We start from the raw sequence: 14,212 nt of genomic DNA, 5'->3' as shown, positions 1-14,212 counted from the left end.
TTTTAAAAGGGCAAAAGATTTGGATACTTAAATAAATTCATGGAAATATGCTCAGCACCGTTAATTATTAGGGAAAGGCACATTAAAACTACAGTGAAGGGGGAGGGGGGCGGGGGAGGGTTAATTTGGGAACGTGGGTCTAGCAGATGCAAACCATTATATATAGAATGGATAAACAACAACCTCCTACTGTATAGCGCAGGGAACCACATTCAATAACCTATAATAAACCATAATGGAAAAGAATATGAAAAAAGAATATATATATGTATAACTGAATTACTTTGCTGTACACCAGAAACTAACACAACATTGTAAATCAACTATACTTCAATTAAAAAAAAAAATTAACACTGGCATCACCAAAAAAACAAACTACAGTGAGATCCCGCTACACACCTATTAGAAAGGCTTAAATAAAAAATACTTACAATACCGTGCTAGCAAAGATATGGGACAACAAGAACTCTCATACATTGTTGGTAGAAATGCAAACTGTTACAGCCACTTAGGAAAACAGTTTGGCAGTTTCTCATGAAGGTAAACATACACTTACCCTAAGACTCAGCAGTCCCACTTCTAGGTATTGACCCAAGAGAACTGAAGATCTATGTCCACACAAAAACCTGTACACTAATGTTTGTAATAGCTATTTTTATAACAGTCAAAAACTGGAAAAAATACAAATGCCCATTAACTAGAGAGTGGATAAACAAACATCCATACAATAGAACACTAATCAGCAATTTTTTAAAAAACTACTGATACATACAACAACTTGGACGACTCTCAAAAGCATTATGCTAAGTGAAAGAAGCCATATTCAAAAGGCTACAAACTGGGCTTCCCTGGTGGCGCAGTGGTTAAGAATCCGCCTGCTATGTAGGGGACATGGGTTTGAGCCTTGGTCCAGAAGATCCCACATGCTGCGGAGCAACTAAGCCCGTGCGCCACAACTACTGAGCCTGCGCTCTAGAGCCTGTGAGCCACAACTACTGAGCCTGTGCTCTAGTGCCCCTGAGCCACAGCTACTGAAGCCCACGCGCCTAGAGCCCGTTTTCCGCAACAAGAGAAGCCACCGCAATGAGACGACTGCGCACTGCAACGAAGAGTATCCCTGCTCACTGCAACTAGAGAAAGCCCGCGTGCAGCAATGAAGACCCAACGCAGCCAAAAATAAAATAAAATAAAAGGCTACAAACTGCACAGTCCCATTAATACGACATTCTGGAAATGGAAATCTCATCAGCGGTGCCTGGGACTGGAGACAGAGGACTCACTGCAAAGAGGCATAAGGGGACTTTGTGATGAAAGTGGTGGAAAGATTTTGATTATGTTCAAAATTCATAGAATGCTATGCCTAAAAGAGAATGAATTGTACTGCTTGTAAATTATATCTCAATAAACCCTAAAAACAATAAATAAATAAATAGAAATGAATCAGAGGCCGAAGTTCTTAACACAGCCTGCGAGACCTTGTCCCACTCCCGGTTGGCCTTTCAGCCTCGTCTCTTCCGTGACCTTCCTCTCGCTCCCTGATCACGTCAGTCTTCTTTCAGCCCCTCTGCTCACCACATTTCCTCAGTTCCTATAATCTTTGCACATCCAGTTCCATCTACCAAGAAAGCTCTTCCCTCTGCACCTTCTTCTTAGTAACTGTCACAGTGGTGATTATACATTGTTGTTGTTGTTGTTGTTACTATTCTGTGTCTCCTCCACTAAAATGGAAGCTCCTTGAGGTCAGGGTCTGTCTTTGTTCATCACTGTATCTCCAGCCCCCTCGCACTGTGCTGGTACAACGACCTGTACAATGAATACTCAACTGTTACATTCAACTGCCTTCTCTATGTCTCAGTCTTAACACATCCCAAACTGAAATGCTTCTTATCCCCCAAAATACTGCTCCGCAGTCAGAGCTGCTTCGTTGCACAGTTCAAGGAGCGCCGGCCACAGAGCATCCATGGGAATGGCGCCCTGCCTCCCCCAAGCTGTGCCCTTCACGTGGACTCTCCACATGGATGCAGTGCTCCGAGCATTATTCTTCTCCACTGCAGTTGATGGCAACTCTATCCTCCCAGGTGCTCAGGCCAAACATTTTGGAAGCATCTTTGATTCCTCTTTCGCTCTCACACCTCACAGTCACTCTATCAGGAAATTCTACTGGCTCTACCTTTGAAATACATTAGCTCCTCTCACATTCCCAGCCACCCCCACTCCAGCATGAACCACTATCACTACTGCAATAGACCTCTTTGGTCTCCCTGCTGCTGCTCCTGTCCACTACAGTCTGCTCTCAACCCAGGAGCCAAGAGCCCTTTAAAACATAAACCAGACCATGTCATTTCTCTTTCAAAGCCCTATGGTAACTCTCTATTTCCCCTCAGAATAAAAGCCAAAGTCTACAATGAACTTTAAGGCCCCACAGACCTCCCAAATAGTTATACAACTACACCTCTTACTTCCCTCAAGTCTGTTCAAATGTTACCTTCTTAAAACAAAGCCTAGGGCTTCCCTGGTGGTGCAATGGTTAAGAGTCCACCTGCTAATATAGGGGACACAGGTTCAAGCCCTAGTCCGGGAAGATCCCCTATGCTACAGAGCAACTAAGCCTGTGCACCACAACTACTGAGCCTGTGCTCTAGAGCCCACGAGCCACAACTACTGAAGCAGGTGCACTGCAACGAAGAGTAGCCCCTGCTCTCCGCAACTAGAGAAAGCCCACGCACAGCAACGAAGACCCAATGCAGCCAAAAATAAATAAATTAAAAAAAAAAAATGAAGCCTACTTTGACCACATTCTATTTACTTAACTTGCCACTCTCCAAACCCATTTACCATGCTATTTTCTTCTATTTCCACTCTTGTCACCATCTAATTATTTACCTATGATCATCATTGTTTATGGTCTGTCCTCCTTCTGTTAGGATATAAGCTCCACAAGAACAAAATTTGTTAATTGAAACCTGCTCATGCATCTAAAGCAATGTCTGGCATATTGTAGGTTCAATAGTGAATAAATAACTACAGTGTCTGCTAAGTAATTAGAGATTAATAAATATTAGTACAGGAACAAGTGTGACACATACCAAGTGATAAAACTTTTTCTCTCCATAATTCATATTTCTTTGTTAATATACATGTATGTGGAACTGTGCAGCAGGGTGAAAACTGCACAAGATTTGCAGTCAAGGCTTGGGTGACTCCTGGCCTCTCACCACTTCCTACCTGTATAACTACACAAGATTCTCATATAGGGATAAGACACTTGCCCTGTTAACCTCCCAGGGCTGTTGGGAAGAGAAAATGAATGTGAATGCTTCTGCAAGCTGTGATAAGCTCTACAAACAGTTACTTAGGTAAAGCAAGATTTGAAACTTTCAATAACATCAATTGCCATCATGCTGTTTACCTCCAAAGAGAGTTCTATGCCCTCTGTACTGCCAGTCCGATTTTAACCTTTACTTTCTCGCAGTGCTGACAGTGACGAATCTCTGAGCTGCCTTACCCTGTTCAGGTTAGTTACCCTCTCTTTTCCTTCCATTTTAGGAAGATGGACAGCAGGTGTTGCGTTCCCTGCTCCATAATCTCTGCTGACTCAGGCTGCTTCTTCCCATCCCTAGGGAGGATAAAAGAGGAGCAGTAACAACACATGTATAGCCACTGGCATAGCTTTACAGAGCTTAGGTGGAGAAGCTGGTGTCTCTTCTGAAGCGACAAAGATTAAGCCTCTTCTCCCACAGTGTGGAACCTTGTGCAAACAGTTCAGAAGACCTGGCTTTCCACTGCCCTGAAGCCTCTCCAACTGAGAGACCAGAGGCAAGTCTCTTCAATCCTACCCAGAAAAGGATATCAGCATAGTTATCGCAGGGCCCTTTGGACTTTACAAGAGTTAGTGGAGGGTCAGAAGTAGAAGGAGGCCCAGGGACACTGAGTTTTATTGAGGCTTTGGGTGTATTTAAGAGTGGAAAAAAAAAAAAATGTGCCAAAACAGGCCTCAGAAATTGCCATTTTTTTAAACTCAAGGTGGATTAAAGACCTAAATGTAAGGCCAGACACTATAGAACTCTTAGAGGAAAACATAGGCAGAACATTCTATGACATAAATCACAGCAAGATCCTTTTTGACCCACCTCCTAGAGAAATGGAAATAAAAACAAAAATAAACATATGGGACCGAATGAAACTTAAAAGCTTTTGCACAGCAAAGGAAACCATAAACAAGATGAAAAGACAATCCTCAGAATGGGAGAAAATATTTGCAAACAAAGCAACTGACAAAGGATTAATCTCCAAAATTTAAAAGCAGCTCATGCAGCTCAATATCAAAAAAACAAACAACCCAATCCAAAATTGAGCAGAAGACCTAAATAGACATTTCTCCAAAGAAGATATACAGATTGCCAGCAAACACACGAAAGGATGCTCAACATCACTAATCATTACAGAAATGCAAATCAAAACTACAGTGAGGTATCACCTCACACCAGTCAGAATGGCCATCATCAAAAAATCTGCAAACAATAAATGCTGGAGAGGGTGTGGAGGAAAGGGAACACTCTTGCACTGTTGGTGGGAATGTAAATTGATACAGCCACTATGGAGAACAGTATGGAGGTTCCTTAAAAAACTAAAAATAGAATTACCATATGACCCAGCAATCCCACTACTGGGCATATACCCTGAGAAAACCATAATTCAAAAAGAGTCATGAAAAAAAAAAGAGTCATGTACCACAATGTTCACTGCAGCTCTATTTACAATAGCCAGGACATGGAAGCAACCTAAGTGTCCATCGATAGATGAATGGATAAAGAAGATGTGGCACATATATACAATGGAATATTACTCAGCCAAAAGAAATGAAACTGAGTTATTTGTAGTGAGGTGGATGGACCTGGAGACTGTCATATAGAGTGAAGTAAGTCAGAAAGAGAAAAACAAATACCGTATGCTAACACATATATATGGAATCTAAAAAAAAAAAAAAAATGAAGAACCTATGGGCAGGACAGGAATAAAGATGCAGACATAGGGAATGGACTTGAGGACATGGGGAGGGGGAAGGGTAAGCTGGGATGAAGTGAGAGAGTGGCATGGACATATATACACTACCAAATGTAAACTAGATAGCTAGTGGGAAGCAGCCGCATAGCACAGGGAGATCAGCTCAGTGCTTTGTGACCACCTAGAGGGGTGGGATAGGGACGGTGGGAGGGAGGGAGACGCAAGAGGGAGGGGATATGGGGATATTTGTATATGTATAGCTGATTCACTTTGTTATACAGCAGAAACTAACACAACATTGTAAAGCAATTATACTCCAATAAAGATGTTAAAAAAAAAAAGAAATTGCCATTTTTTTAAATGTCTGCATTTAAATCCAAAATCACTTTCATCAGATGGAAAACACCATGTAACCTATGATCTATAAAAATACTAATTCCTAGTACAAGGAATGGATTTCTTAAGACACGTAAGTTTAAGTTCTATAATAAAAACATTTAATCATGTCAGTTTGTGACTCTATAAATTCACTTATTTAGAGTTAACCTTAGAAGTTTGTAAGTGAGGCCCTCTTGGTCCCCCTGGGAACAGGCTTGATCCTGTTTATGAAAAGGCTCAGGATAATATAAATTATTATATTAATGTACTTTCCTAACTCTATGTTTAATCAATGGCACATCCTTGTTTTGAATTATTTAAATGTATTATTATTTAACCATTTAAGTGTTTGTCATTTCCGAGTAAACTGTAGACGCCTCAGGAAAAAGACCTAAATACAGGAAAAATCAGCTAATAAAATTTCATTTGGCCTGCGTGAGCCCTTTTGTGTCTGAAAAGCTTACAAATAGTTTGAAGAGGCACTAGACTGTGGGGCAACTCCTACTGCCCCTGACATCTGGCAACCATATGATATCCTTGAACTTTGACTAAAGAAAAAATATATAAGTTTGTGAAGGTAAAACTCTGCTTCCTAACACAACATTGTAAATCAACCATACTCTAATAAAATTAAAAAAAAAAAAAAAAAAGAACTCTGCGTCAACTCACGGTCACTTAAAACAAAAATCTCCCGCCACAAACCTAAATCATCTGGAAAGCATGAAAAGTCCTGGCAAACTATGTTCAACAGGTCACCATCACTAAAACTAGAAGCGAATTTTGTTTCATTTATTCTAAACCATTTACTGTTTTCAGTGACAAAAAGAGTCCAAGGCGCCCAGAATGGATAATGTGAGGAGCAACAGGCTGGGTATTTTCACACCTGCAGGTGACTGTAGGAGGGGAAATCTTTCCTTACCTTGAAGTAATACTTGAGAAGAAATTAATGAACAGCTCCTCGTTAGTATAGTGGTTAGTATCCCCGCCTGTCACGCGGGAGACCGGGGTTCAATTCCCCGACGGGGAGAATGACTCACTTTTACTAACCACTACTACTATTTCCCGCGTAATTCAACTGCCCGGCCTGGCTGACAAACACAACATGCGGATATTTTTTGTAAGTGCGTCTTTTCAAAATGGTAACTTTTAAGCTTAATGCTCACCGTGAGATAAAAGCCAACTCTGAGAGTAGACGCTTTACACTGTTGTCAGAAGGGTTAAGAAGGACGAAAACGCTCGTCAAAAACCCACTGCTCGCTCCCAGCCGGTACCTGACGCTAGCTGGCAAAGGCCTACGCATGCGCAGTAGCGCCCCGCCAAATTCCAAACGGAGGTCACGAACTCAGCCCACAGAACGGGGAGGGGGTGGGGAAGATGAGGGCCGAGTCTCCGCCCCTAGCCCGGCAGGTTAGAACGGAAATCGCTTGCAGAAGAAGAGGAAGGATCGGTTTCCTTTGACCCTGGAGACTCGACTAAAAGGGGAGCTCCATTCTCCCGCCTCTGCTAGTTCCATCCTAGCCTAGGTAGAAGGATAGCTGTGAGGAAAATCTTGGCACTAAAAGAATCAGTCTCCAGTCCGACCTAAACTGGATGGAGGGGCAGGGAGAGAATGGAAGAACAGGCGAGGCGTGCCCGGAAGAGACGCCATGTTACCGGAGTCCTAAGAAATTGCGCGAGCCACAGCCCAGCAGGACCTCGTGGCGCAACGGTAGCGCGTCTGACTCCAGATCAGAAGGCTGCGTGTTCGAATCACGTCGGGGTCATGGCTTTTATTTTTAGGCTCACTGGTTTCTATAAAGCTAGATGTATTCCCGCCATTTTTTGAAAATGCCTTTGATTTTAGGTTAAATCTTCCTCGTTCAAATGTTATCCCAGTAATCCTTAGTCTGCAAAAAGACAAGGATCACTATATATCGTGAAACGTTAAGGCTGATTTCTTTTTTTTTTTTAATGTTTGGCCTTGTGAGTTCTCTGTCATTCAAAGTGCATAATGCATGGAGATGTGGGCTATTACTGTTGTGCATTCGTGGGCATATCAGCCCATGGTGGTCCTTAACAGGAAACATACAATACATATACTGTACAAGCTGTTTTTCCGAAAACAATTTTAGACCCGTTTGCCTTCGGCAAGCAAGTCCAACAGGGTACAATTTCTAACTTTGTGTAATAGTTTACATGCTTTAGCCCATGTGCCAGGCACTGTAAACAACCCTGCAACGTGTGCACATTGTACACGCTTACGGATGAAACTGTGGCACACAGAAGAATAGTTACCCACCCAAGACTCTGAACCGCGTGACTGACCCCAGATCCCACTCTTTACTAAATGTTTTATAATAAAGGTGGAAACAAACTGTTGAAAGAACTTGCTAGAAGCCATTGGACCTAAGTGATACCAATGCATCTTTTATATTTTCACTAACTAATGCGAGTGGTGATAAATCAGGTACCACTTTCAACTATTAAGCTCTCAAAGCAGGGAGCAAAGTTTACTCATTCACCTTTGTAAGCTCCAGGACTCTTAGTACTGAATAGTGCCTTAACAGGCATGTGTCAAATATCTGTTGTACAAAAAATGAATAGCAAGACTAGGAGAAATTTTTTTTTTTTAATTGGATATGTTCCATGGAAGTCACCAAGTTTTCCTGCTCAGTATTTTGAAAATAGCAAATATTAATTTCTTATGTTTCAACCTAATATAGCATTGGAAATTGTGTTTTTATTCTGTGTAGTTTGTTCTTCCCTTTCTTTTTTGGTTGGATTGAGATTAGATCACCCATTTCAACAGATATTTATGGACCACTGATACTGTGATAAACACTGAGGAAAAGGATACACAGAGTGAAAGTGGAGTTTTTTTGGAGCAGCAGGAAAAAGATACGTTAAGTAACCAAACACCATAATATGTTGGGGTGAGTGCCATGAGAGTAGCATGAACAGAGTGGTGTGAGGGTGCTAAAATAGGGACCTTAACTCTGCCTTGGGTAGTTCAAAAAGTCCTCATAAAGGAAGATCTTGAAAAATAATGAAAGTTTCTTTGTGACTTTAAGGCATTTATTCATCCAATGAACATACATAAATGCCTTCTATGAGTCAAGGTCACCCTGTGATCTGACTTCTTCAACTATAAAAGTAGAGGTTTATATGTATTACCTTGCTAGGGCCACCATAGCAAAATACCACAGACTGGGTAGCTTAAACAACAGAAATTTTCTGACCGTTCTGAAGGCTAGAAGTCCAAGATCAATGTGAGAGCATGGTTGGTTTCTTCTAAGGCCTGTCCTTGGCTCATAGATGGCCACCTTCTTGTTGTGTTCTCACATGGTCTTTCCTCTGTACACACACTTCCCTAGTGTCTCTCTGTGTGTCCAAGTTTCCTCTTACAAGGACACCAGTCAGATTGTATTAGGACCCATTTTAACGGCTTCATTTTAGCTTAATCACCTCTTAAAAGGCCTCATCTCCAAATACAGCCACATTTTGAGGTAGCGGGGGAGTAAAGCAATATATATATATGTCATTATTAGTGCTATAGGTCTAAAATTGTCACTTCACAGGTTCCGGCTTCTTTACCAAGGCTGGACATTTGTAGTTTCTCAGAATGACCCATTTGCTAACTTGCTGTAACTTTGAAATGACCCAAAATCCAACACTTCATTTTAACTTAAACCTCTACAATCATTATATAGTAATGATATAAGGAAAGAGGCTCTGGAATACACAAATTCATATTTGAATTCCCAAATCCCGACACTTAATAGCTCTGTGATTTTGTTCTATTTCACTAAAAAGTTTCCAGTCTATCATTTATTCATACAAGTGGATTTATCCACTAGTACAGAATGCACTGAGCATTTATCTCGTTTAATAAGCTTTCTCTTTTGAATTATTTTTAATCATTTACCTAAGACTGATGTACTCTGGATAAACTGATAAAATGGAGCCTTTGGAAATGAAAACTGAAAAACAGATTCTGAATTCTGATAAGTCAAGTGATTCCCCAATTTCTCACACTAATTCAAAGTAGTTATGATTATAAATCGTTAGTTATGATTATAAAGTAGAAAAGTAGTTATGATTATAAAATCATATGTGTTCATTGTAGAAATCTTGGGAAATACAGAAAAACATAGGGAAGAAAAGAAAAATCACCTGTCCCCATCACCTAGAGGAAACTACTACAAACATTCTGGTCTATATTCATGTAGTCCATTTAAATATACACATATCCATACACATTTCAGTTCTTTATAGAACTGAGATCTTACTCTAACATGGGTCTCTTTTTCTACTTGTATTTTACTTACTGCTGTGTTGTAAACATTCTCTCATATTCTTAAATAAATGTCAAGAACATGATTTTCATGACCATGTAGTATTTCATCAACTGCTGTTTGAGGTGACATCCTTAAATTCACAACCAAGTCCTATACAAAACAGGATATGAAAAATAAAAAAGTCACCTGTATGTTAATAACATTAAGAACTCCAAAAAGGGAAATGAAGGCAGTTATCAAGTGTTTTAGGAAAAAAAAAAGTTTTGGAAGAGTTTTCTGACAAAGTAATAGCATCATTTAAAAAAAGAAAATCTGTGGCTTCACATAGAAATATCCTTCCACTGTTTCCCAAAGTTTTGGTTACCAGAGCTGTAACATTTTAAAGATTTTTTTTAAACCTAATACCTGTTTCAACATAAAAGATAATTAAAGTTTGTTATATTGGATGAATGTAACACAAAATAAAACATCAAGTCTTTTTTTTTTTAATTCAGAAATTTCACAGGAGATGACTGAAAGAATCAAGCCCTTGAGAAGGACAGAAGGGTGAGATCCAGAGTACAACTGGTGGAATTCACTCTGATAGAAGGACACCACTTCAATTTAAACAAGAAAGATGCAAGAGAAAATGAGTGCAGATTTGACCGTCTGAAGTTGAGGCATTCCTACAGATGGTTTCTATTTTCTCAAGTATGAAGCAAGGTTACCAGTTGAAAATGGGGAGAGGTACGGGGAAGGGATGTGAGCAATTTGAGAAGTGAAGATATGAATGGTTAATCCAGAGAATGAAGAGCTTTGTCAGCCAGTGTCTAGTGCTCCTGTGAGGTCTGAGATCATGAATTAAAACCAGTTGTTGTATGATTTTTCTCCAGCAATCTTTGCTACTTGGGCGCAAGCAGTGAGAAAGTTTGTTCCAGCAAGGTTCAGTCCCAGCAAGGTTGAGGCTCTTCCAAGCAAGAAAGATAGAGACATTGGAGTAAGAGCGTTGAAAATGTTTGCAAAAGAGTGATTACATGGATTGATCAGGGAATCTACTTCAGTTGAGTTGGAATGATTATATAACAGCAGGAGCAGGATAATAGGTTTTTCTTTAAAGTGTTGGGGTTAATGAATTGGAGGTCAGTGAGAATACGATAAATGAGCTGAGGAAAAGAGGCTAGTGATTGACAATTGGGATGCTTGAAATTGAGATTTAGAAGGTAAAACAGCTATTGATGACAGGGTTCAGAGTCTTACCACTGGAGTGGACGGATGAGATGGAATAGAGGAACAAGTTGTTGGAGATGAAGAGGTCAAAGACCTAAGAGGCCCAATGTCAGTGTTACATGGGCCGTCTGTAAGAATGCTGAATTCACACAGAATGTAGACAAAAGGGATGGTGAGGAAAACTTAGAGCATGGAGCAATGGTCTAATTTCTGAGGGAGATTGGCCAGGGGTTGAGAAATTATAGCAGTAAAGAGGATGAGGTGTGATTTATGATGATGTGAACTTCAAATGTTTTTGAAGGAGGAAAGAGGAGAAATCGTTTGAAAGTGGCAACCAGGAACAAAGAGGCCACCCAAACTCTGTAGCCCAACCTCTCGGCCTTAAGGTACATAAGAGTATGAAAAAAAAAAAACCCTCTACTTCGGAGCTCTACAGCAGAGTTAAAAGCAAAATTACCTTCATCACTAAAAATAGTGGTGCTGGGGATATACCTGGATGCATCTAGGATAATTCCGAGTCTGAATTTGATAACTCATGGCTTTGTGGATGATGTAGAAAGTAAATCTCACTGTCTGATAGCTTATGACATCAGCCATGTCTCCTGACAAATGTAGAATCTGCAAGTAACCTCCTTTTGATAGTGTCCAGGGATAAGAAAAGGAGAGAGAATTAATGAGGGAATGAAAATGTTTTTACTCAGGGAACATTGATTTCAGGCATCTAGAATGCAGTTCTTTGTGAATTATGTTATCTTTAATGTTGGCCTGTAGCGCACAGTACTGTGTATATTTAAAAGAACTTTCAGAAGACATACAGATGGCCAACACACACTGAAAAGGTGCTCAACATCACTAATCATTAGGGAAATGCAAATCGAAACCACAGCAAGATACCATCTCACACCTGTCAAAAGGGCTATTATCAAAAGACAAGTATTGGCAAGGATGTGGAGAAAAGGGAATTCTCTTGCACTATTTATGAGAATGTAAACTGGTGCAGCCACTATGGAAAACAGTATGAAGGTTCCTCAAAAAATTAAAAATAGAACTACCATAGGATCTAGCAATTCCACTTCTAGGTATTTATCTGAAGAAAACAAAAATACTAATTCAAAAAGATATATGTACCCCTATGTTTATTGCAGCATCGTTTACAACATCGAAGATATGGAAGCAAAATAAGTGTCCCTCCATAGGTGAATGGATAAAGAAAATGTGATATACATTGACAGGCATAGACACAGACACAGACACAGACACACACACACACACACACACACACTGGAATATTACTCAGCCATAAAAAAAATGAAATCTTGCCATTTGCAGCAACATGGATGTACCTGGGGGGTATTAGGCTAAGTGAAATAAGTCAGACAGAGAGAAATGCCGTATGATTTCACTTACATGTGGAATCTGAAAAACAAAACAAATGGACAAACAAAACAGAAACAGACTCTCAGATACAGTGAACAAACTGGTGGTTGCCATAGGGGAAGGGGATTATGAGGTACAAACTTCCAACTATAAGATAACTAAGTCATGGGTATGTAATGTACACATAAGGGAATAGTCAAAAATATTTTAACAACTTTGTATGGTGATCATTTCATAAAGCATAAAAATATAGAATCACGGTTGTACACTTGAAACTAATAAATATTGTATTGATATGTTTATAACTCAATCAGAAATAAAAATAAAACATAATTTTCAGACTCAACAGGTGATTTTTTTTTTTTTTTTTTTTTTTTTTTTTTGCTTGTGGTAGAAAGTAGGATTACACTGCCTGGAAAATTTCTGGTACAAACGCCCTATGAAAAAACCAGAGTTCCAGTGCAGCACCCTCAGATGTCCCTCCAGGTGGCTCTGTGATTCCAGCATTGTACTCCACTGGCATCAAATTTACGTAGATTATTATTTTCAAAGTGTCAGTGATGCCTCCTCCTCCTCTGAAGATCCACTTCAGGAACCTAGCTGCCCAGGTATCCTCAGACCACAGGGCAGCTATCAGAGCCTGGAGATCCTTCTGTGTACTCCATCCTTGTCAGATCAAATGTAGCCCTGGTAACTCTGACCCTTTTCAGTTAGAGCGGCAAAACCTACCTCTTAAAAACTGTTAGTACAGTCATGCCAGAGCCAACCCCTTCAACTAGCAAGGTAACGATTTAACAGGATAACTTGCTAATTCAAATAGGATAGAATAAACCCGTTAACTGTGGCCTTGCAGATATTCTGCTCAGGACTTTTGCCTTGCGCATAATTTGAGACTATACTGGAAGAATAACTGAACTGTGCCAGGCACACTGCCTGGGACCATCCCACACTCATTGACTACATTTATGGGGTTACCAGTCACTGCGAAATCATGGTCGTTCGCCTGTCAGCTCAGTTCACCATCTGAAGATGAAACCCTTGCCTCTGTACCCAGTGAAGCTGGGGGTGGGTAGGTAATGGTTAAAGTAACTCTTACACAGCAACCTAAAGACCTACGAAACAACTGGCTAATTAAAATACAATTTTAATTTTGCATTTCTGATCTGAATACTATTGCTCAAATATATGTAAATACTGATATTTTTAGAAAATAATTAGTAAAATGCCTCTAGGAAAGGACTATCGTTAAAAGAAATGTCTCCTCAATTTCTAAAAATAAAATGGCTTAATTCATAGGAAACATTTTTAGTATTTCGAGTAAATTTACTGGAACTTAAACAACCATGCAGAAATCAGGTAAACTTTTTGTTTTTAAGTAGCTTATAAAGCATAGTTTGGAGGTCAGAATCTGGGGAAATGATTAAGACACCCTAAATCCAAGGTCAGCTTCTTTCTTTTCTTGGAAGAAAATATCTTGAAACAGATATAAATTCGAAAGGTATGCAAACGTTTGTCATTAATGGTATTTGTTTTCAGGAAGACATTTTTATTGTAAAATTTCTGAGACTCCACCAGGTTTTAACTCGGATCCGTAATAGGGGTTTGATTAGGGTTTCTGGCCTAATTATTAGTCACTAGGCTTCCCCTAAGATTAAAATCTAGAATACACCTGTCTCAGTTGTAAGTTATCCATTAAGGAATTCCTAAATCATTTCATTTCGTTGTATTATGAAGCATTAGGTTTAAGTTACGGGTAAGATACTTACGGGTGGAGGGATCCAACCCAGAGACGGCTCTGAACAAAATGCAGTTGAGCCCCAAATAACTAAATGAAATAATTTAGAAAGGCCCCAACCTTCTTTAGGGTAAGAGGCAAGTGCAGTATTTGGCAATACAATTTCATCACAAATTCAAGGGTGGTTCAAAGTGCCCCGTAGTCGAGGTCTGGCTTTTTCCGAATTTCGGGAACA

General features: G+C 39.8%; 1 non-coding gene across 1 annotated transcript; it reads left to right on the top strand.

Annotated features, from left to right (window-relative positions):
* The first annotated feature begins 7,073 nt into the window (after positions 1-7,073).
* Positions 7,074-7,145, top strand: TRNAW-CCA (transfer RNA tryptophan (anticodon CCA)). Its single transcript has one exon. It is a non-coding gene; the product is annotated as a tRNA-Trp (tRNA).
* The last annotated feature ends 7,067 nt before the right edge of the window (positions 7,146-14,212 follow it).

This window comes from Eubalaena glacialis, chromosome 11 (assembly GCF_028564815.1).
Source record: "Eubalaena glacialis isolate mEubGla1 chromosome 11, mEubGla1.1.hap2.+ XY, whole genome shotgun sequence".
NCBI lineage: Eukaryota > Metazoa > Chordata > Mammalia > Artiodactyla > Balaenidae > Eubalaena > Eubalaena glacialis.
This window is presented reverse-complemented; position numbering and strand designations above follow the sequence as displayed.